Genomic DNA, 26,215 nt, shown 5'->3' with positions numbered 1-26,215 from the left:
GTTCATTGGGAGGGTTATGGTCCTGAGGAGAGGATATGGGTCCCAGTGACGGACATTAAGGCCACTCGTCTCATCAGGGCTTTCCATAGGTCCCATCCTGAGAAGGTGGGCCCTGAGTGTCCGGAGTCCACTCGTAGAGGGAGGGGTACTGTCACAACTAGACAGCTGAGAAGCTCTGACAGGAGCTTTCCAGATCCTCCTCCTTGAGTTTCTTTGTTTTGGTTAAGTTCCTCATCTCGTTAGTCTATCTCAGCTGTCATGCAGTTGGACTGATTGCTTCCCTTTAAGTTCCTCCCCATGATGCATTAGGTTGCGGCTTATACAACTTCCTGGAGTGTGTGTGCATGCTGTTTCTATTCCTCAGTCCTCTGCAAGATAAGTGCTGTTCCTTTATTTGTGATTTTCTGTCTGCTGGATTTTCAGGTGACCCTGACTCCCTCCGTGTCTTGTGTAGGGAGCCGGTGGTCGTGTCCCCTCACTATTGTAGGGTCTTCAGGTATTAGATAGCCGAGGTACGTGGATATGCGCCCATCCACCTTTGGGGTGTTCGCATAGGCTGAGCAATTAGGGAGAGTGGCAGGTCTCATGTAGGGGTCTCCCTTTTGTTCCTTAGTTGTGGATCCAGTGAGTCATTAATTGTATTGCATTGTCTTGTTTCCTGTACACCATCCGTGACAACTACTAAGACCTTTACAGTAGAAGTCTCATATATTTTTTCATTTTTAAGCAACTGGTTATGCAGCTATATAGTGTAGTGGTTACAGTTATGGGCTATGATGTAGAAGCTGCCAGTTCAAATCCCGTCATAAACTTTTTCAGAAATAGAGGTAAAATTGGATTTATATATATTATATATATTTTTTAGCTGTAAAAAATGTATGGCACAAAATAAATGTGTAATTACTAGAAAAATTACTAGAAAAAAAAATATAGATAATAATAATAGGTAATAATAATATGTGTAAATATATTATGTTAAAAACTTATATATATACAGTACAGACCAAAAGTTTGCACACACCTTCTCATTCAAAGATTTTTTGTTATTTTCATGACTATGAAAATTGTAGATTCACACTGAAGGCATCAAAACTATGAATTAACACATGTGGAATTATATACATAACAAACAAGTGTGAAACAACTGAAAATATGTCATATTCTAGGTTCTTCAAAGTAGCCACCTTTTGCTTTGATTACTGCTTTGCACACTCTTGGCATTCTCTTGATGAGCTTCAAGAGGTAGTCCCCTGAAATGGTTTTCACTTCACAGGTGTGCCCTGTCAGGTTTAATAAGTGGGATTTATTGCCTTATAAATGGGGTTGGGACCATCAGTTGCGTTAAGGAGAAGTCAGGTGGATACAGAGCTGATAGTCCTACTGAATAGACTGTTAGAATTTGTATCATGGCAAGAAAAAAACAGCTAAGTAAAGAAAAACGAGTGGCCATCATTACTTTAAGAAATGAAGGTCAGTCAGTCAGCCGAAAAATTGGGAAAACTTTGAAAGTAAGGGCTATTTGACCATGAATGAGAGTGATGGGGTGCTGTGCCAGATGACCTGGCCTCCACAGTCACTGGACCTGAACCCAATCGAGATGGTTTGGGGTGAGCTGGACCGCAGAGTGAAGGCAAAAGGGCCAACAAGTGCTAAGCATCTCTGGGAACTCCTTCAAGACTGTTGGAAGACCATTTCAGGGGACTACCTCTTGAAGCTCATCAAGAGAATGCCAAGAGTATGCAAAGCAGTAATCAAAGCAAAAAGGTGGCTACTTTGAAGAACCTAGAATATGACATATTTTCAGTTGTTTCACACTTGTTTGTTATGTATATAATTCCACATGTGTTAATTTATAGTTTTGATGCCATCATAGTCATGAAAATAAAGAAAACTCTTTGAATGAGAAGGTGTGTCCAAACTTTTGGTCTGTACTGTATATATATATATATATATATATATATATATAAATTAAGTTTAGCCTCCATTTCTGAAAAAGTTTGTGATAGGATTTGAACTCTCAGCTTCTATATAACAGCCCAGAACTTTAACCACTACACTATATAGCTGCATTGCCAGTCACATAAAATAAAAAATAAAAAATAGGTCTCAGTAGAAGTACAGTACAGTAGAAGTCTCATTTATTTTTTATTTATTTTTTCTAAAGTAACTGGCTATGCAGCTATTATAGCAGAGGGGTTAAGTGCCTTGCCTCTAATACAGAAGGTTGTGAGTTTGAATCCTGGCAGAAACTTTTCTGAAATATAGGCTAAATTAGATTTAAATATACTGGCGTGTCCCCAAGCACTGACTCCATATATGGACATAGCTATATATGGAGTCAGAGCAGGGACTCCTAAGCCAAACTAGAGTCCCGACACCCTCCCCTCTTCAGAGCAGGGGGTGCCTGGTTCTCCCATTGTGCTCGGGTGCTTGGTAGAACACCCGAGCATCGCGAACACTTTGGTGCTCGCTCAACATTACATAGAACCCATTGAAATAAAAAGGCTGCCTGTGCTGGGCCTCCAGAGGGAGACATGCCCTTTGCATCTGCTGGGGCTAATAGATGAGGGTCTTATACATTGGATCTGAGCTTAGATAACCATAAGTTTGGCTTATTTTAACTCTGCAGTGTCAGGGTTATATACTATATATAATATACTATAAGAAAATGTGTACATATTATGGCTATTTAAAATGGGTAGAGCTTTGATTTAAGATGGATTGGAAGATCTGCAGATATACTGTATTATCTGTTATCCAATTACAGTACATGCAATTTTAGGGCGACCAGCCAATTATCTAATATGTATGGTGGTGACAGGAATCTCGCCTGCAGATGTTTAGGGAAGGAAGGATCTGGAATTCTAGGTTGATTTTAACGAAAGCCCTTGTTATTATGCTTGGCACTGTCTTTTGCACCAGATCAACAAACAGATCACAAGGAAGTAGATGTTTTCCTTCCTAGGAGCAGTTTTAGTGATGGGATCAATACTGTAGCTTTTCTTCATATCTTGAATAGACTGATGGTTTCAGTATATGGTACATTTCAATACAAGGACATAAATGTGACACAGTAGACATAAATGGGTTGATATAGTAAAGGCATAGTCAGTATTGAGGGAGACCTTGCTCCAAGGAGTTTACAATCTGTTAGATATTGAGAGCGCCCAGATTATACTCTATATATTCCATTACAGCATGACCATGGGGAGCGATTACTTCTTCTGTACATCTGTACGTTGCTAGGTGAGACTCACATCTTTACTATTTACTGCCCAGAGTCCCGACACCTTTGTTTGATGGCATCAAGCTGTGTTCTTTACAACTTCACACATAATCACAGGCATGTCCCAGCCAGCTCAGGGTCACCATGTTTGATGTTTGCAGCAAGTAATGGTCCATTTAGTCCCCGTTTGCTATTTTCTTTTCACTTGCTTGTCTAGAAGTCATTAACATTACACCAAGACAAAAGGTCTGGAATACTCAGATGTCATTTTATTCAGTAGTGTTATTGAGGTGAGCAATTGTCCAATGCAGAAAATAAATAAGAATCTGTTGAAGGCCTCATGCACACGACCGTGGTGTGTTTTGCGGTCCGCAAATTGCGGATCCGCAAGACACGGATGTCTTCCGTGCGCGTTCCGCAATTTGCGGAACGGCACGGACAGCCTTCAATATAAATGTCTATTCTTGTCCGCAAAGCGCGGACAAGAATAGGACATATTATATTTTTTTTGCGGGGCCACGGAACGGAGTGCTGTTCGCATCTTTTGCGGCCCCATTGAAGTGAATGGGTCCGCATCCGAGCCGCCAAAACGGCGGCTCGGATGCGGACCAAAACAACAGTCGTGAGCATGATGCCTTACTGTTGGTATTCTGTAATTATGTTTGAGGTAATCGGGAAAAATCAGGTCTCTTATCTATGTACAGTGCATTCAGAAAGTTGTTAGACACTCTCACTTTTTTCACATTTTGTAATGTTGCAGCCTTATGCTAAAATAATTTTTAAAATTTTCATTTATTGGCCATCATTCTGCACCCATACCCCATAATGACAAAGTGAAAATAGAATGCTTAAAATTTTTGCCAATTTATTGAAAAGGAAAAACTAAACTTTTGCATTGACATAAGTATTTAGGCCCTTTCCTCAGTACTTAGTTGAAGCCCCTTTGGCAGCAATTACAATTTGGAAAATTTCTGCCATTCTTCTTTGCAAATCCTCTCAAGTTCTGTCAGGTTGGAGATGGAGACTTTCTGGTTTCTCCAGAAGTGTTTGTGTTACATGAGGGTCTGGGTCCATCACTTCTCTGCTTGTTCTAAAAGGAACATTACTCAGTGAATTCTATTACTTCCATTTATGGTAACACCAATCCCCTCCTCTCCTTGCTGCATGCAGTTACATGGCAACTTCTAATTGCTAATCAGGTTTCTGCTATAAGACTGTGGTGCTGACCTAATTTACTTGCCAGAGCAATTATGTTCCCAGCTTGCTAAGTTCCTGCTAAGGCATGTATTTTCTGTTTGACGCTTGTTTATCAGGTTCTACCTTCCAGCTGCCTGTCTTGACCTGTGCCTGTTTATATCACGGACGATCCTGTGACAGGTGGCAGGAGATCAGTGAAACTGGCAACAGGTGGTTTGATCTGACAGGTTCCTTGTGGATCAATTTGTGTCTGTGTTGTTTCTGGTAATGGCCACACCCCTTGCCTCAGGTGTTGCTTATGTGGTCATTTAACCTAAATTTAACCATTTATTGTGGCTTAACCCACCATACTGTGCAGTTTATAGCTTCAGTCTTGTTGTGGATTGCTGGTGTTTGGATCTCGGCAGATTTCCTGTGCTTCCATAGCCATTGTTGTTTGGGTTTCCTTGTGTTGCTCTTTTCCCAGTCATTTGTGTTTAGACCTGAGGCAGACTCCTGTCCGTCCTACCGTTTGGAGGAACAGGTTGTCTCTTGTCCTGACATTAGTACCAGGGTACTACAGGGTGAGTTAGGACTTTAGGTTCCGGTGTATGAACTCACCTACCTTTGGGGTCAGTTCATACTTATCAGTCAGGAGTTTACTGTTGTGACTCTCTGCTTCCAGTCCTGACCTTGGACCTGTATCATGTATTCACAAAAACTCAGCCTGCTCTGACCCTGACCTGTTACTATGTCCTTGTCTGTTTCTTCAGTGTATTGTACCGGTGTCTCTGACATCTGTGGGCCAGCTGTCCACCACACTGGGACTAGTGCAGGAGGTAGTGGTCTGGTGGCTGCAGTGATGGTTGACCTTCTAGAAGTTTTTCTCATCTGCACATAGAATCTTTGAAGCTCAGTCAGAGTAACCATTTGGTTGTTTGTCACCTGTCTTACCAAGGTCCTTTTCCTTTGATTGGTGAAGTAGCCAGCTTTAGAAAGAGTCCTTGTTGTTCCAAACTTCTTCCATTCAATAATTATGGAGGCCACTGTGATCTTTTTCCCTTCCCGAGATATGTGCCTCCACACATTCCTGTCTATGAGCTCTACAGGCAGTTCTTACCTCCTCATGGCTCGGTTTGTGCTCTAATATGCATTGTCAGCTGTGAGACCCTATATAGACAAGGGTATATGTTTCCAAATCATTTCAATCAACCTAATTTACCACAGGTGGTCTACAATCAAGGTGTAAATTGGAGGCCTGAGAGCTAAGTTTCTAGTATCATAGCAAAGAGTCTGAATGTCAATGCAACATTTTAGTTTTTTCTTTTTAATTAATTTGCAAAAATGTCTCAAATTCTGTTTTCATTTTCTCATTATGGGGTGTTAAGTGCATATTCATTTATTCTATTTTATTTTATTTAAGCACAAGGTCGCAACATTAAATGTGAAGAAAGTGACTTTCTAAATGCATTGTATCTATTATGTATCTATTTCTACTGTATCTAATTATTCCCCACATTCAGGTAAGTATTTAGGATAAGTTCAAATAGTCCAGGCAGCTGCAAACAACAGGCTATGCCCACCCACAAAATTCTGAAGGCCATTGGCTGCCACTGGTACACATGGGGTGCTGCTAGACCTTGGCCAGACCACTTGGCTTTACCCTTATAAAGACATCATTGTCAGCATTTACAAGTCTGTGTGGATAAGCAACATCAATACAATATCATCAAACTATAATAACATATAATAAAATATACTACATCCTACACTGAACTGATGTCTGGACTCATTTCCAGGACACAGACATTGCTTTATGCGTGGGCTTGTTGTTTTTGAGAAAATAACTCTTGCCACTTGCAGATCTCTTGCAGACTGCATCAGATTTTCCTGTGGAAATTTTCTATACTGCAACCAACATAATTTTTGATGGAGATGTGTTTTTGTAAATATGTTGGGGCTGGCTTAGGGTACTTTCACACTTGCGTTAAACTTTTCCGGTATTGACCACCAAATTTTAGTACAGGGCTATTAGAAACAAGTTATGCTGAGATCATCCTTTACATATTGAAACTTAAACACACTGCAAAGTAATTAAACAACAGCTTCGCCAATAGAAGCATAGACATTTTTTTATTATTATATATACATAAGACAATACTTAAACAATTAAAATCAGCAGTAAAGAAGAAACGGGAAGAAAAACCCTCAGTGAGGAACAGAAACCCTAGAGGGGGCTGGGGGGGGTCGACACGCAGGGGCAACCACAATGTCAGGAAGGGGGGAGCCACACAGGAAGCCAGCAAAAAGGAAAAAATGACACCCGGACAGAGAGATCCAATGGGAAAACAAGATGATAGGCTATGTGTGGAAAATAGTGATGTTATTAAATATCCCAAGGTTGTGTGTGGATCCCTCAGCTGTCATGGCCTATGGTGTGCGCTGTGACACGGTTGCCACACTTGCGGTTGCCCGTGGCAATGTGTTGCTGTAAGAGAATGCGGTGGCAGTGTCTCAGCCTTCTGGGTGATTGCCGTGACATGGTTGCCACGCATGCTGTTGCCGGTGGTAACGTTTGGAGCCTCCGTGTTGTGGATGAACAGGTAGTCTCTCCCCTGCTCCTAAGTGAGGGATTTCCAGGGCGACTCATGATATTAGGTATCCAGAGTATGAGCCGTCCCACCATCGGGGTCCACTCATATGGTGAGGAGTCAGGTAGAGGATTAGGGACGCGGTAGGAGGTGACCTGCTCCCTTATCACTCCTTTTGGCCAGGCTGATCCCCTTTACCCTTTGACACCGCACGGTGGGGGGTTTCCCGCACTCCCCGCCGTGACATCAGCCGCCTCCTCCCGTTTCGCCAGAGAACTGGCTTCTTCCTGGGATAAGAAACTTATAGAGACACTTCTCTTTTTATAGCATCTTCCCAGGTGTAGCTTAACAAGAAAATTACTGCATGGCGTGTCCCGAGTAGCTGCTCTCCAATGAGGCATCACATAGTGGGTCAGGTGATCATAGATAGGGGCCGGTCTGATGTGAGGATGCAAGACTGAGCGCACGTGACCCGTCGGTCACGTGAAGCAAAAGTGACCGTGACGTCAATTCTACGTCACCCAAGTCTACATCTACCACCACAGGCACCAGCGGATCGCGATCAGAAAATACAAAAGTATCCTACTAAGAATACAGAGATACAATTCGTGGTCTGGATAAAATATATTCTCGCTAAGAGCACATGTATATCTAAGAGACTTTTATAATGAAATATATAGTCCCACTCACGAGGGGATCGATCTAGAAAAAAAAGGTCACATGACCGTGATGACATGTCGGACCTGTGGAATACACGTGACCAGCACGTCGACACCATGTCACATGTCACTAATGGCAAGCATCCCACAGGAGGTATGGCAGAACATGGACAATAAGAGTATATAATATATTAAATAGGACAAAAATAGTCAAAAAGTGAAAAGAATCAAAAAGGTGATAAGTGCAGGTGTCGAGTGAGAAGTGAAGGAAAAGAAGAGGAGTGAAAAAAAAAAAACATTAGTAAAAATCAATCATGATATGCAAGTGAAAAATAATATGGCAAGTTATATACAAGTGTTAATTAGAGTTAAGTGGACACCTGGATGTTCGGGTTTGACGAGTTCGGCCGAACTTGAAAAAACTGTTCGGGTTCGGGACCCGAACTTGAACCGAACTTAACCCCGAACCCCATTGAAGTCAATGAGGACCCAAACTTTTGGGCACTAAAATAGTCCTGGAAAGGGCTAGAGGGCTGCAAAAGGCATCAAAATGTGCTTAAGAGCATGGCAACTGTTCTGAAAACAAATGTGGATAGGGAAATGACTTAAAATAACATAAAATACAGAAAAATTAAAAATAACAATCTGGATCTAGGAGTAGGAGTTTGAGGAGGCGGTGGATGGGTCAGATGTGGCCGTGTAGGTTGACGTGGCGGTGTAGGTGGAAGCGGCGGTCAAGGAGGAATAGGTAGCCAACACTGATTTGTGTTATTTTTTATTTTTAAATTGGGGTATCCCCCAAAATATTGGGACATATAACAAAATAAAACAAAGAATAAGTGCGCTTGAGTACAAGAATGGATGGTTGAGGCTGGTATGAATGTCTATTCTGCACAAGGTACGGACAAGTCCTGTGGGATCCATGCCTGGTTCATTTTAATAAACGTAAGCTTGTCCACATCGGCTGTGGCCTGTGATAATGCTCTCTTCCGTGCTAAACACACGTTCACACTATACACTGGCTGCAGGGCAGGTCAGCACCTCCAAGGCTGACAAAGCTTTTCCACATTTGGGCCCTGCTAACCCTGCCTTCTCAGGTGCTGGCGGTGCCCCAGCTGCGTTGGCGACCTCTTCCTCCTCCTCTGCCTTTGCCTTGTGCTTCCACTGTGCCCCCGCTGTCAGGTGGGAATGCCATCAGCAGCGTGCGCTTGTAGTCGCGCATCTTCCGATCAGTAACAGATGTTTTCACAAATTTAGTTCAGCAATTCAGAGCAGGGGTTCATTCACGGCAAAAGGGGGTTCATGTCACCCAGCAATAGAACAGAGGATTTTGAGAGATTTAGGCCCCTGTCACCCAGGCACAGCAGGGGTTTGTATACACCAAAAATGGTAAAATGTCACCCGACAATTGAAAATAAGAATTTTTTCAATTTAGGGCACAAAAATTTGCACTTTTTTGCATTAAAATGGCTCTAAAATAGTCCTTGAAAAGACTAGAGGGGTGTAAAAGGTAAACTCACAGAAATATAGTGGCAAATATGGGGGAACTGCTCAAAGCCCAAACACTGTAGCGTGTTTCTCATTGGGGGAGCAGTCCCACCGCATGTGGACCGCAGCAAGCGGCCATCCCCAGCAGAAAATGCGTACAATGGAGGATGCTTGTGCGGTCCACATGCACCACAAAGGCATCCTACACAAAACGGAGCATTGTGCGGATGAAAATATCATTATATAAATCACAGAAGAAAATGCACCAAACGGATATGCCACTGACTATACTAGCTAGTCATACAAGCAGATATTAAAAGCTGAGACTTTTGCCAATATATTCCTGTCAGGAACACATTGGAGCCCATCATGTAAAAGGCTTATGTGCTTAAGAGCATGGCAACTGCTCTGCAAACAAATGTGGATAGGGAAATAACTTAAAATGAAATAAAATAACTAAAAAATAACTAAAAATTACAAATTATTAACCTGCAACTCTGAGAAGGAGGTGGATATGGAGTCGGAGGTTGAGGAGGCGGTGAATGTGGTGCTGTAGGTGGAGGCAGCAATGGAGGAGGAGAAGGTAGCTAACAATGTTTTTTTTTTATTTTTTATTGGGGTAGGTAACCCCCAAAATATTGGGACAAATAAAAAAAAAGAAAACAAAGAATCATTGCTCTTGACTTGAGTACAAGAATGTATGTTTGATGGTGGAAAAAATGTCTATTCTGCACAAGGTACAGACAAGTCTTGTGGGATCCAAGCCTGGTTCATTTTAATGAACGTGAGCTTGTCCACGTTGGCTGTGGACAGGCGGCTGCGTCTGTCTGTAATGACGCCTCCTGCCATGCTAAATACAAGTTCAGAGAGTACACTGGCTGCAGGGCAGGCCAGCACCTCCAAGGCATACAGGGCCAGCTCTGGCCATGTGGACAATTTGGAGTTGAATGGGGCAGAACCATCAGTCAGTACGTGTAGGCGTGTGCACAGGTACTGTTCCACTATGTTGTTCAAATGCTGCCTCCTGCTAACACGCTCCATATCAGCAGTTGGGGCCGGTTGTTGCCGCGAGGTGACAAAGCTTTTCCACATGTCGGCCATGCTAACCCTGCCTTCTGAGGTGCTGGAGCTGACACAGCTGCGTTGGCGACCTCTTCCTCCTCCCCTGCCTTCGCCTTGTGCTTCCACTTGTCCCCCGCCGTCAGTCGGGAATGCTCTCAGGAGCCCGTCTACCAGCGTGCCCCTGTAGTCGCGCATCTTCCTATCACGCTCCAGTGAGGGAATTAAGGACGGCACATTGTCTTTGTAACGGGGATCCAGCAGGGTGGCCACCCAGTAGTCAGCACACGTTAAAATGTGGGCAACTCTGCTGTCGTTGCGCAGGCACTGCAGCATGTAGTCGCTCATGTGTGCCAGGCTGCCCAGAGGTAAGGACAAGCTGTCCTCTGTGGGAGGCGTATCGTCTGCGTCCTCCGTATCCCCCCAGCCACGCACCAGTGATGGGCCCGAGCTGCGTTGGATGCCACCACGCTGTGAACATGCTTCATCCCCATCCTCCTCCTCCTCCTCATCCTTGTCCTCCTCGTCCTCCAGTAGTGGGCCCTGGCTGGCCACATTTGTACCTGGCCTCTGCTGTTGCAAAAATCCTCTTTCTGAGCCACTTCTAAAAGACTGGCCTGAAAGTGTTAGAGATGACCCCTCTTCCTCCTCCTTGTCCTGAGCCACATCCTCTTCCATCATCGCCCTAAGTGTTTTCTCAAGGAGACATAGAAGTGGTATTGTAACGCTGATAACGGCGTCATCGCCACTGGCCATGTTGGTGGAGTACTCAAAACAGCGCAACAGGGCACACATGTCTCACATGGAGGCCCAGTCATTGGTGGTGAAGTAATGCTGTTCCGCAGTGCGGCTCACCCGTGCGTGCTGCAGCTGAAACTCCACTATGGCCTGCTGCTGCTCACACAGTCTCTCCAGCATGTGCAAGGTGGAGTTCCACCTGGTGGGCACGTCGCATATGAGGCGGTGAGCGGGAAGGCCGAAGTTACGCTGTAGAGCAAACAGCCGAGCGGCGGCAGGATGAGATTGCCGGAAGCGCGCACAGACGGCCTGCACTCAGCAGCTCAGACATGTCGGGGTAGTTGTGAATGAATTTCTGCACCACCAAATTCAGCACATGCGCCAGGCAAGGGATGTGTGTCAAACTGGCTAGTCCCAGAGCTGCAACGAGATTTCGCTCATTATCGCACACCACCAGGCTGGGCTTGAGGCTCACTGGCAGCAACCACTCGTTGGTCTGTTGTTCTATACCCTGCCACAACTCCTGCGCGGTGTGGGGCCTGTCCCCCAAACACATTAGTTTCAGAACGGCCTGCTGACGTTTACCCCTGGCTGTGCTGAAGTTGGTGGTGAAGGTCTGTCGCTGACCAGATAAGGAGGTGGTAGAAGAGGAGGAGGAAGCCGAGTAGGAAGAGGAGGCAACAGGAGGCAAAGAATGATGCCATGCGATCCTTGGCGGCAGAAGGACGTGCGCCAAACAGCTGTCTGCCTGGGGCCCAGCCACCACTACATTTACCCAGTGTGCATTTAGGGAGATATAGCATCCCTGGCCGTGCTTACTGGTCCACGTATCTGTGGTTAGGTGGACCTTGCCACAGATGGCGTTGCGCAGTGCACACTTGATTTTATCCGATACTTGGTTGTGCAGGGAGAACACGGCTCTCCTGGAGAAGTAGTGGCGGCTGGGAACGACGTACTGTGGGACAGCAAGCAACAAGAGCTGTTTGAAGCTGTCCGTCTCCACCAGCCTGAATGACAGCATTTCAAAGGCCAGCAGTTTAGAAATGCTGGCATTTGGGGCCAGGGATCGAGGGTGGCTAGGTGGGAATTTATGCTTTCTCTCAAATGTTTGTGAGATGGAGAGCTGAACGCTTCCGTGTGACATGGTGGAGATGCTTGGTGACGGAGGTGGTGTTGTTGGTGGCACATCCTCTGTTTGCTGGGCGGCAGGTGCCAACGTTCCTCCAGAGGTGGAGGAAGAGGCCGAGGCAGCAGCAGAAGAGGGAGCAGGAGGGGCCTGAGCCCTTTCTTGGTTTTGAAGGTGCTTACTCCACTGCAGCCCGTGTCTCGCATGTAGATGCCTGGTCATGCAGGTTGTGCTAAGGTTCAGAACGTTAATGCCTCGCTTCAGGCTCTGATGGCACAGCGTGCAAACCACTCGGGTCTTGTCGTCAGCACATTGTGTGAAGAAGTGCCATGCCAGGGAACTCCTTGAAGCTGCCTTTGGTGTGCTCGGTCCCTGGTGACGGTGGCCAGTAGCAGGCAAACAGTTTTGGCGACGGCTGCTCTGCTTTTGCACCCTGCTCCCGCTTTTGCTACGCTGTTGGCTCAGTCTCACCACTGCCTCTTCCTCCAAACTCGGAAAGTCAGTGGCACGACCTTCATTCCATGTGGGGTCTAGGACCTCATCGTCCCCTGCATCGTCTTCCACCCAGTCTTTCTCCCTGACCTCCTTTTCGGTCTGCACACTGCAGAAAGACGCAGCAGTTGGCACCTGTGTTTCGTCATCATCAGAGACGTGCTGAGGTGGTATTCCCATGTCCTCATCAGGAAACATAAGTGGTTGTGCGTCAGTGCATTCTATATCTTCCACCCCTGGGGAAGGGCTAGGTGGATGCCCTTGGGAAACCCTGCCAGCAGAGTCTTCAAACAGCATAAGAGACTGCTGCATGACTTGAGGCTCAGATAGGTTCCCCGATATGCACGGGGGTGATGTGACAGACTAATGGGCATGGGTTTCAGGCGCCACCTGTGCGCTTTCTGCAGAAGATTAGGCGGGAGATAATGTGAATGTGCTGGATCCACTGTCGGCCACCCAATTGACTAGCGCCTGTACTTGCTCAGGCCTTACCATCCTTAGAACGGCATTAGGCCTGACCAAATATCGCTGTAGATTCTGGCGGTTACTGGGACCTGAGGTAGTAGGTTCAGTAGGACGTGTAGCTGTGGCAGAACGGCCAAGTCCTCTCCCTGCACCAGAGGCTCCACCAACACCACCACCACGACCATGAGCGCATCTCTTATTAGATGTTTGCCTCATAGTTAGCGTTTACAAAGCAAAGTAAAAAGTGGTTAAGTCTGTTAAAAATAATTAAATGCCAATTAAAACTCTATATGACAGTGGAATTTGTGGCCTGAATGTGACACTCACTTATGCTTGTCTAGTTGTCTTATCCCAGATGTGCAGTATATCAGAGGGTTTTTTCACCCCAGTAACCAAAAAGCCGTATTTCTGGCCTAAATGTGACAGTCACTTATGCTTGTCTAATCCTAGATGTGCAATATATTAGAGGCTTTTTTCACCACAGTATGCCAAAGCCGTATTTCTGGCCTGAATGTCACACTCACTTATGCACGTGTAATCACAGATGTGCAGTATATTAGAGGCATTTTTCACCCCAGTAACCAAAAAAACGTATTTCTGGCCTAAATGTGACAGTCACTTATGCACGTGTAATCCCAGATGTGCAATATATTAGAGGCTTTTTTCACCACAGTATGCCACGTTTTATCTCAAATGTGCAGTATATTAGAGGGTTTTTTCACCCCAGTAACCAAAAAGCCGTATTTCTGGCCTAAATGTGACAGTCACTTATGCACGTGTAATCCCAGATGTGCAATATATTAGAGGCTTTTTTCACTACAGTATGCCAAAGCCGTATTTTTGTCCTAAATGTGACAGTCACTTATGCTTGTCTAATCTCAGATGTGCAGTATATTAGAGGGTTTTTTCACCCCAGTAACCAAAAAGCCATATTTCTGGTCTACATGTGACAGTCACTTATGCTTGTCTAATCCCAGATGTGCAGTATATTAGAGGGTTTTTCACCCCAGTAACTAAAAAGCCGTATTTCTGGCCTAAATGTGACAGTCACTTATGCTTGTCTAATCCCAGATGTGCAGTATATTAGAGGGTTTTTCACCCCAGTAACCAAAAAGCCGTATTTCTGGCCTAAATGTGACAATCACTTATACACGTGTAATCCCAGATGTGCACTATATTTAACAGATGTATTTTTTTAACCCCAGTAAGCAAAAAGCTGTATTTTCTGGACTTGCAGACATGCAGATAGCCTGTGCTGGTGCACTATCGTTGCATAAAATGGCGGCCGATTATGTATTGATATTGACTAACTGAAGAAAAAAAGTTCGTTTTCAGTAGTAGTTGGCTCAGGGCAGGCTTGAAAAAATTGGGCACTGCACCCACAAAACACATTTGCTGTAGATTGCTGAGTACAAAAAACAGTTCTTGATAAGATTTCTCCCTGATCTCTCCCTGACAGCAGCTGCAGCCTCTCCCTACACTAATCCGAGCAGAGTGACGGGCGGCGCTACGTGACTCCAGCTTAAATAGAGGCTGGGTCACATGCTGCAGTTGGCCAATCACAGCCATGCCAATAGTAGGCATGGCTGTGATGGCCTTTTGGGGCAAGTAGTATGACGCTTGTTGATTGGCTGCTTTGCAGCCTTTCATAAAGCGCCATAAAAATCGCCGAACACCGAACTCAAACTTTTACGTAAATGTTCGGGTTCGGGTCCGGGTGCCGAAAACCCTAAAGTTCGGGTTCACTCAACTCTATTGTTAATGTCCATATAAATAAATAAATATGAAAAAACATAAGAAATATATATGTAGAAAAAATTATAAATATAAGAACAAGACAATACATGATCAGATGCATATAAACATCAATAAAATACATACATAAAATGCATGACAAAGCTGTGGCAAATTCATATCTGCATCAATAAGATGCATACATAAGCGACGTGACAAAACTCATGTTAACGTAATAAATTAATTAATAGGGTATCTAAACGTCCAAAATTCATATAATAAAAAATATGACTCTTTAAAAAAAAGTCCAAAGGTGATTGTTTCTCCATTAATTCATATACACCTTTCTTTGCGAAAAGAAGAAGCAAGATACTCCAACCAACATAATAGTTACTCCACACGGACCCACCGGTGAAACAGATGCACACCCACCGGCCAGACTGGTACATAAGATCGACACAACAGATGTCAACCATTCGGCCCTTCAAGACACATCTCAGGTCAGTAAACTCTAAAAACAAGGGAAAAGTAATCCATATTAAAAACATGTGGAGTTTAAAACAATAAAAGACAGGGGACCAGGATGTGCAAAAGAACCAAAAAGAACGCATACCCAGAGCACCTATAGTTCACTATAAATATGGAACAAAGAACATATCCTCGTTTAATCCCCTGGGTGCCATACAGACCAATTCGTAAATCCATCTTACCTCCTTCTGTGCCAATATTTTCTTCAAGTTACCACCATGCACTGTGATGTAAACACGATCAATCCCTCTGACCCGGAACTTAGTGCTGTCACAATCGTGGAATTGCTTGAAGTGCCTAGGGATAGGTTTAAGCATGGTTATATCTTCCTCATCCCTGGCTGCTTCTATGCCAAGAACCCGTGTTCCCGTGTGAGTCTCCTCAATTCCCTTGAGGTCATGCCAACGTACACACGTTGGCATGGGCAAGTCGCCAGGTATATCACCCACAAGGTATTACCCATAATATTGTGAGTAATTGTGTATTGTCTATTACTCTTAATGGAGTTACAGAAATGTGAGGCCCTGTCAATGTTAGGGCAGGCCACACATTTTCCACACGGAAAACACCCCCACTTAGGGCCCTTTGAGACCAAATTTCTCTGCGGGTGGTGGCCAGGATGGTAACTTTTGACTAATAAATCTTTCAAGTTTTTTTTCCGCCTGTACGAGATGGAAGGGCAGGAGGGAAGAGTATTAGTCAGGATGGGATCAAGATGTAGTACCTCCCAGTATTTAGTCAGAGCATCTTTCATCAGACGCCACTGAGGGTTGTATGATGTAATAAAACGTAACTTGTCATCTTGATTTTGATTTTGTTGTTTGTTGTGGCTAGATCGGGATGTTGGGGCCAGCGTATGCGCAATAAATGCTCGGATGCCGATGCCCATAATGGGTAATGCTGTGCGCAGGCGCCGTGATTCGGATGCATGGCGCAGGCGCTGCATTTCACACTGAAGGGAGGCGGTAATAAGAAGAACCTAGGGCCGGCCTGAGTGTTTAAAGGGGAGGGGTTTCATATGAATAGCGAAGAGGGGCCTGGGCACCGGCCACTTGAACGCCGCCCCTGGGCACCTTCAGACCTAATTTAAATATTGTATTAAAGGTTTTTTTTAAGGAAATAAGCGACGGACAGCTAAACAGTAAGTAGCATTCACATATGGGTACTATAATGCTGAGAATGGTGTTAGTGTTCAAAAACGGTCAGTATAGGTGAAAGACTCCCTTTAAGTCACAGGCTGGGCCCACTCCCCCACTGCCCCCCTCCCCCCAAAGTCTGCAGGAGCTACTCCCACTACATGTGCCCATGTTACTACACCCATACATGAATCCTGCTAGTGTCTGTATATCACATCACTGATAGTCCACAGGCTCTTCCCTCACTATCTAGGAGTGCAATAAACAGCTTGAATCAGCAAGCACATCCAATCACATGTGTATCTTATCCTATTATGTACGATACAGCCTGCTGTGCCTGATACACAGCCTGTTGTGTGTGATACTTCCTGCTGAGTTGTGTATCTTGTACTATACTATGTGGTTTGGTGTGTATCTAATCCCATCTTGTATGATGCTGTCTGGAGTGTATCTAAGCTTATCATGGCAGATACTGAAGCTGTGCCTCTATATCTTAATCTATTATATGCAATATGGTTCCTGTATCAAAGATGCTCATGTGTGATGCTTTGTCTCTAATCCTATCATGTACAATACAATCTGATGAGCTGTGTATCTTATCCTATCTTGTATGATCCTGCCTGCAGAGCTGTGTATCTAATCTTATCTTGTATGATTCTGTCTGCTTAGCTGTGTATCTAATTCTATGTTATATGATACTGCCTGCTGGAGTGTGTATCTACAGGGAGTGCAGAATTATTAGGCAAGTTGTATTTTTGAGGATTAATTTTATTATTGAACAACAACCATGTTCTCAATGAACCCAAAAAACTCATTAATATCAAAGCTGAATATTTTTGGAAGTAGTTTTTAGTTTGTTTTTAGTTTTAGCTATTTTAGGGGGATATCTGTGTGTGCAGGTGACTATTACTGTGCATAATTATTAGGCAACTTAACAAAAAACAAATATATACCCATTTCAATTATTTATTTTTACCAGTGAAACCAATATAACATCTCAACATTCACAAATATACATTTCTGACATTCAAAAACAAAACAAAAACAAATCAGTGACCAATATAGCCACCTTTCTTTGCAAGGACACTCAAAAGCCTGCCATCCATGGATTCTGTCAGTGTTTTGATCTGTTCACCATCAACATTGCGTGCAGCAGCAACCACAGCCTCCCAGACACTGTTCAGAGAGGTGTACTGTTTTCCCTCCTTGTAAATCTCACATTTGATGATGGACCACAGGTTCTCAATGGGGTTCAGATCAGGTGAACAAGGAGGCCATGTCATTAGATTTTCTTCTTTTATACCCTTTCTTGCCAGCCACGCTGTGGAGTACTTGGACGCGTGTGATGGAGCATTGTCCTGCATGAAAATCATGTTTTTCTTGAAGGATGCAGACTTCTTCCTGTACCACTGCTTGAAGAAGGTGTCTTCCAGAAACTGGCAGTAGGACTGGGAGTTGAGCTTGACTCCATCCTCAACCTGAAAAGGCCCCACAAGCTCATCTTTGATGATACCAGCCCAAACCAGTACTCCACCTCCACCTTGCTGGCATCTGAGTCGGACTGGAGCTCTCTGCCCTTTACCAATCCAGCCACGGGCCCATCCATCTGGCCCATCAAGACTCACTCTCATTTCATCAGTCCATAAAACCTTAGAAAAATCAGTCTTGAGATATTTCTTGGCCCAGTCTTGACGTTTCAGCTTGTGTGTCTTGTTCAGTGGTGGTCGTCTTTCAGCCTTTCTTACCTTGGCCATGTCTCTGAGTATTGCACACCTTGTGCTTTTGGGCACTCCAGTGATGTTGCAGCTCTGAAATATGGCCAAACTGGTGGCAAGTGGCATCTTGGCAGCTACACGCTTGACTTTTCTCAGTTCATGGGCAGTTATTTTGAGCCTTGGTTTTTCCACACGCTTCTTGCGACCCTGTTGACTATTTTGAATGAAACGCTTGATTGTTCGATGATCACGCTTCAGAAGCTTTGCAATTTTAAGAGTGCTGCATCCCTCTGCAAGATATCTCACTATTTTTGACTTTTCTGAGCCTGTCAAGTCCTTCTTTTGACCCATTTTGCCAAAGGAAAGGAAGTTGCCTAATAATTATGCACACCTAATATAGGGTGTTGATGTCATTAGACCACACCCCTTCTCATTACAGAGATGCACATCACCTAATATGCTTAATTGGTAGTAGGCTTTCGAGCCTATACAGCTTGGAGTAAGACAACATGCATAAAGAGGATGATGTGGTCAAAATACTCATTTGCCTAATAATTCTGGACGCAGTGTAAAGCCTTGTGCACACAATCATATCCATTTTGTGGTCTGCAAGTTGCGGATCCGCTAAATAAAGATACTGTCCATGTGCAATACTCACTTTTTTGCTGAGCCATTGAATTGCATGGGTTCGAAGTCTGCATTTTGAGGACCAGGATAGGACATGTTCTATCTTCTGTGGAACTGACATACAGATGTGGAAACACAGTCCGTGTGCAGGCTGCATCTCCTAAGCCGACCGTACTCTCCTAACCAGAACTGACTGTGTGACAGTAATTTATAAAACAGCCATTTCTTTATCTGATCGGAGATATTTACACATAAGGAGGTTAGTGCATGGCAATGGCCCTACGGTCAGATATAGACTGATTGTATCATACATTACTTTCATACAAGCAGATCGGTTCAGGGAAGCCACAGTCAGCCTGGAAAATGTGGCCAACACATGGACCATGACATGGATTCCTTGGCCATGAGCCCTATAACTCATACTGAGTCCCCATAACAGTTTCATCCACCGCGTCCCCATAACAGTGACATCCACAGTGCCCCCATAACAGTGACATCCACAGCGCCCTATAACTGTGACATCCACAGTGCACCCATATCAGTGACAACTCCAGCGCCCCCATAACAGTGACATCCACAGTGCCCCCATGTGCCATCCACAGTTCCCCCAGTGCCATCCACAGTGCCTCCAGTGCCATCCACAATGCCTCCAAATGTTACCCACAGTGCCCCCTTAATGACATCCACAGTGCCTCCCAAATGCCATCCACAGTGCCTCCCAAGTGACGTCCACAGTACCCCATTACAGAGCCCAGGACAGGCTTCTCACAGAAGCCTTCCGGGCAGCTGTGAATGGTGCTGGTTAGCAGATTCGATTTGAGTACTAATAAATTTGACCCCAATCAAAAGTGCTCTGAAAAGTTGTGCATGACATTCTGAGGTCTCCTAGGACTGTATCCAACCCCTCTCAAGCTCTTTAATGCTAAGACAGCATAACTAACATCAACGTGACAGTGACCGACAAACACTACTTACAAAAAGTTAGAGATATTTGGCTTGCGGGTAAATTTCAGGGTGAATCTAAAATGCACTCTTTCCTTTACGAAGTTGAACTTAATGTGACCTTCTTTAAACCTTTTGAATGCACATGAACAACTGTTCAATATTTCAGTCCCTTTTTCACAACTTGCTGTTCTCTAATAAGGGAGCTTAACAGCAAAATGTACAATAGGTGTTTGATCCATAAATCGCCCAATAAATTTCCTGGTTCAATTAGATTTGGTATTTAAACAAACCTCCTCATCATGCTGTTCACATTTTGACATTATGAGACCAGGACGACACCTAACAATTGATCAACAGTACCTTGTCATTGTGAGGTGTCAAGTAGCCAAGTAGCATGTTCTCAGACGGAAGTGGCCACTAAGCTTAGAGTGTCATCAGCAGGTTGCAACAGAGATACAGAGACACTAGAAGAGTCACAGGAAGGCATAGAAGTGGATGTCCCTTGGCCATACCCTACACTGATGACCACTTAATTGTGAACAACGCCCTGTGGAACCGGATGATGAATGCCACACAACTCCAGGCACATTTAAGGGAGGTGTGAGGCACCCAAGTGTCATATCAGACCATTTGAAACCATTTACATCAGCGTGGTCTGCGTGCTAGACGACCTGCAAGGGTACCTGACCACAGGCGTCATCGTCTTGCATGGGCCAAGAAACATCTACGCTGAATGAGGGACCAGTGGACCTCAGTGCTGCTCACTGATGAAAGTTGATTTATGCTGAGCAGAAATGATGGCTTCCAATGATGTTGGAGACATCAAACTGAGCGCTATGCATCAGCCACTGTTTGCCTTTGGTAGTGGTGGTGTTACATTGTGGGCAGGTGTGTCTAGTCAATATAGAACTACCCTAAACTTTGTAAATGGTACAGTGGAAAGCCCATACTACTTGAATAACATCATTAATTCAGTCATTGTGCATCTTCATGAAAAACACAGGCCTAATTTAATCTTCATGGATGACAATGTGCCAGCTCATCGAGGTCGCATCATTGGGGAATGGCTGCTGGAGACTGAGGTACCTCAAATGGAGTGGCCTGCACTTTCTCAAGACCTAAATCCCATTGAAAACCTACGGGATCAGCTGAGTCGCCATGTAGAGTCTCATAACTCTGTACCCAGGAACCTCAATTGACAGGAGGGCTGACCTACAAGAAGAGTGGGATGGGACTTCTGGTTCCAGCGCGCACATGTGAGGACGTGAGAGTGAGAAGCTCCGGGACCTATAGTCCGAAAATCGTGGAGCCCACGCATCTAGGGGCCAACAACCCCTCTCAACTTTACCCCAATTGATAGGGGAACTCTGTATGGAGAAATTCCTGCTTAGGTGCAGCTCTCAAACTCCACATCCATCACTCCCGCAGCGTGCAGACAAAAAGCAGCGGGGCAAGATGGCGACCGCAATGGAACGAGCTTGCAGGCACACGAGGTCAGCCTCACAACCTCCTCAGCGCTAGATGGAATTGAGGGTCGCCGACGCAAAGGAGTATGATGGTTCACTGTCTGCTGACCAGGACTTACTTATATCCTGCAAAACCATGGCGATAGAATTGGCCAAGCTCCTGGCACCTGAAATAAAAGCCACACTGGAAGCGACGGTTTCCACAGCACTGCAACAGCTCCAGAGTGAGGTGCATCAGCATACCACACAGATTGCCGAGTTGGAGCAGAGAGTTAACCTGGTTGAGGAGGAATTAGAGAAGATCTACACACAGATTCGAGAGGTACTCCGTACTAATCAGGCATTAAAAGATAAGGTTGAGGATCTGGAGAACCGATCCAGAAGGAACAATTTAAAAATTGTGGGCCTGTCAGAATCAGTTTCACCAAACCAGCTGGCCCAGATTTGTGCAGCAGAAATACCACAGGCCATAGGGCTGCAAGGCCATTTAACAGTAGAGAGAGCACATAGACTGGGGCCACCTAAACATCCGGACCAAGATCCAGGACTTTCTAGACCAAGATCCGTCATTGTGAAATATTTGAACTATGCGGCAAAAGAAGCCATTCTAAGCAAATACAGACGTAGTACACAACCGCTGACAGTGTGGGCCAACAAGATACTGCTGTTCAGCGACTATTCAGCTGAAGTAAAAAGGTGCAGGAGAGCCTTCTCATATATCTGCTCTACTCTGGTCAAGAAGAAGACTAGGTTTGCACTGCTATATCCAGCAATGCTACGAGTTTTCCACCCGGACGGTTGTATAGAGACTTTCCTTACTCCTAAGGATGCATTAGAGGCGCTGTAATTGGAGAACAATCTTTCTACATCCCAGGCTAGTCCGTCACAGTGGAACTTTTTCTCGGGGAAAGATATCGGGGCAATGCAGATCCCCAAAGCTACCCAACAGATCTGAAGACTCGCAACTCCCGAACAAAGGATTGAAGTGGAACTGACGAAGGACTCTGTGCTAGACGGGACACGTGAGATGTTTAAGGGGAAAGATATTAGTTTTTCATGGCATGTCTTGTTTTTGGCAGGGCTTAACTAATGACTCTAGTTTAGAATATGACGGAGCGAGATAATGTGAACAGAGACTGTAACCAGTAGCAACTAGTTCTGCAATCGTGAGCAAATAATGCCGGGATGACAAAATGTTTTTTGCACCTAAAGGGCATAGGAGGCGATGGAGAAGCATGTTTATACAGGGAGTGCAGAATTATTAGGCAAGTTGTATTTTTGAGGATTAATTTTATTATTGAACAACAACCATGTTCTCAATGAAACCAAAAAACTCATTAATATCAAAGCTGAATATTTTTGGAAGTAGTTTTTAGTTTGTTTTTAGTTTTAGCTATTTTAGGGGGATATCTGTGTGTGCAGGTGACTATTACTGTGCATAATTAGTAGGCAACTTAACAAAAAACTAATATATACCCATTTCAATTATTTATTTTTACCAGTGAAACCAATATAACATCTCAACATTCACAAATATACATTTCTGACATTCAAAAACAAAACAAAAACAAATCAGTGACCAATATAGCCACCTTTCTTTGCAAGGACACTCAAAAGCCTGCCATCCATGGATTCTGTCAGTGTTTTGATCTGTTCACCATCAACATTGCGTGCAGCAGCAACCACAGCCTCCCAGACACTGTTCAGAGAGGTGTACTGTTTTCCCTCCTTGTAAATCTCACATTTGATGATGGACCACAGGTTCTCAATGGGGTTCAGATCAGGTGAACAAGGAGGCCATGTCATTAGATTTTCTTCTTTTATACCCTTTCTTGCCAGCCACGCTGTGGAGTACTTGGACGCGTGTGATGGAGCATTGTCCTGCATGAAAATCATGTTTTTCTTGAAGGATGCAGACTTCTTCCTGTACCACTGCTTGAAGAAGGTGTCTTCCAGAAACTGGCAGTAGGACTGGGAGTTGAGCTTGACTCCATCCTCAACCCGAAAAGGCCCCACAAGCTCATCTTTGATGATACCAGCCCAAACCAGTACTCCACCTCCACCTTGCTGGCGTCTGAGTCGGACTGGAGCTCTCTGCCCTTTACTAATCCAGCCACGGGCCCATCCATCTGGCCCATCAAGACTCACTCTCATTTCATCAGTCCATAAAACCTTAGAAAAATCAGTCTTGAGATATTTCTTGGCCCAGTCTTGACGTTTCAGCTTGTGTGTCTTGTTCAGTGGTGGTCGTCTTTCAGCCTTTCTTACCTTGGCCATGTCTCTGAGTATTGCACACCTTGTGCTTTTGGGCACTCCAGTGATGTTGCAGCTCTGAAATATGGCTAAACTGGTGGCAAGTGGCATCTTGGCAGCTGCACGCTTGACTTTTCTCAGTTCATGGGCAGTTATTTTGCGCCTTGGTTTTTCCACACGCTTCTTGCGACCCTGTTGACTATTTTGAATGAAACGCTTGATTGTTCGTTGATCACGCTTCAGAAGCTTTGCAATTTTAAGAGTGCTGCATCCCTCTGCAAGATATCTCACTATTTTTGACTTTTCTGAGCCTGTCAAGTCCTTCTTTTGACCAATTTTGCCAAAGGAAAGGAAGTTGCCTAATAATTATGCACACCTAATATAGGGTGTTGATGTCATTAGATCACACCCCTTCTCATTACAGAGATGCACATCACCTAATATGCTTAATTGGTAGTAGGCTTTCGAGCCTATACAGCTTGGAGTAAGACAACATGCATAAAGAGGATGATGTGGTCAAAATACTCATTTGCCTAATAATTCTGCATGCAGTGTAGTCTGATTTAAGAGATGTGTAGTGACAACAACTATACCTAAGAATGTGCGAAAAAAGAGAGGTCCAGAGTGTTGACGTTATTGGTGTTGACGTTATTGTTGTGTTTAAGCAGTTGGAGATTTATGTTCAGTGGAGGGGGAAGAGGAAGGGAAGGTGGGGCAAGAGATCTATATTTATTCCGTGTTGAAGAAGGGGATTCAAATATGGGATCCTGGAGGTCAGGCCTTTGTCGTCGGGGGGTGTATCCTGCAGAGTTCAGCATGACAGGGATAACATGAAAATCGCCACCCAGAATGTGAAAGGCTTGCATCCCCAATTCAAATGTATGACCGTATTAAGACATATACAAAAACTCAAGGTCGATGTGGCTGTTCTGCAGGAGACATACCTAGAGGAGCAGGATCTCTGGAGACTCCGAAAACTATGGGTGGGACAGGGGATAGGCTCTTCCTTGCTGCAGAATGGGGCAGGTGTCATTATTCTGCTAGACAAAAACTTGCAATGTGTGGTTAAAACTTCCACGGCAGATAGAGAGGGACGATTAATAAAAATACAGCTATATTTGCCGCCGGGATCAATTACTATCTATAACATCTACTCACCCAACACAGCTCAACATGGTTTTTACTGCAGATTAGAGACGGCCATGCTACAGGAGGGGAAAGGTCAACTGATGGTAGCAGAAGATTGTAATAGGGTGCATGACAAATGGGAAGATAGGCACCAACAAGTCCCCAGATCACGTCCTAATCCAGGAGGCGCCCATACCCTCTTTACGTTCCTGCAATCGACAGGCCTGACCAATGTGTGGAGACACCTCCCATTTTTCCCATGCTCAGTCTTCATGGTCTCGGCTGGATTATTTTCTATCGTCTCCCAACCTTCTATCGAAAGTCCAAAGTGTAGTGATATCTGACCTGTTCATATCGGACCATGCTCCGGTGATACTGGAAGTGAGGGAGGATGTTCCGAAAGGAACAGACTATATCTGGAGACTGCCATACCACTTGGAAATGGATGAAGAATTTGTAGATAGATTACGAGGATGGTGGTGGGAGTTTTCTCAGGATAATGAATCCCACAGAATCCTAAATTATTCTGGGACACGGAAAAAGCGGTATTGAGGGGGCGAATTATAGCCTATTCAACGGGAAAGAAAGAAAGAGACACAAAAAAAAAGTAAAAGAAGCTGTAAAAACCTTGAAGGAGACATACACTGCTTATGTCCATGGCCTGACGGAGGTAAATAAAGTGCTCTGGGTACCTGCAAAACATAGCTTTGACTATTATATGGAAAGGAGGGCCCAGTGTCTTGGGGAACGCAAGAAGGCGGATCTGTTTAGACATGGCAACAAGGCAGGCAAGCTGCTGTCGAATTTGTCGAGACTATTCATTAAACAGCCCCACTTACATCCCTTAAAGGATAGGGCGGGTGTCTTACACACTCATCCCAAGGAGATAATGGAGATTCTGGGAGACTATTTTAGATCTCTATATGCCCAAGACCCATATGATAAAGAGAGAGCCAAAGAACTTTTGGGGAAAATCAGTCTGCCTTAGTTATCAGCAGAGTCACTATACTCTATCAATAAAGAGATAACGGACGAGGAATTAAGCTCCACAATTAAAAGTCTCAACGGGAAAGCACCGGGGCCTGATGGGTGTTAGCAGCTAAAGACGGGCAGAAGAGCAGGAATGAAAAGGACAATACAGCACTTCTAGCAATAGACGCCGAAAAGGCTTTCGACAATGTTAGTTGGGTCTGGCTTGATGATGTCATGGATATTATGGGCCTTAGAGGCGACTTTTGCAATTACTTGACGGCTATATATGAAAACCCAAGCAAAAGTATATACTCCAGGTTTCTTATCGGACAAAATAGATCTTAAGAAGGGGACTAGACAAGGGTGCCCATTGTCCCCTATGTTGTTTAACATGGCCCTAGAGCCTCTAGCCCAACTCTTGATACAGACTGATGTATACGATAGGATTAAGGTGGGCATTAGTGAGATGGAATACGCCTGTTTTGGGGATTATCTATTGATTTATATACAATCACCAGACAAACACTTAAAACATATTTTAGACACTCTCCTTTACTATGGCAAGGTAACAGGTTACAAGTAGAGTTGAGCGAACACCTGGATGTTCGGGTTCGAGAAGTTCGGCCGAACTTCCCGGAAATGTTCGGGTTCGGGATCCGAACCCGATCCGAACTTCGTCCCCAAACCCGAA

Source organism: Bufo bufo, chromosome 6 (assembly GCF_905171765.1).
Source record: "Bufo bufo chromosome 6, aBufBuf1.1, whole genome shotgun sequence".
Taxonomy (NCBI): Eukaryota; Metazoa; Chordata; class Amphibia; order Anura; family Bufonidae; genus Bufo; species Bufo bufo.
This window is presented reverse-complemented; position numbering follows the sequence as displayed.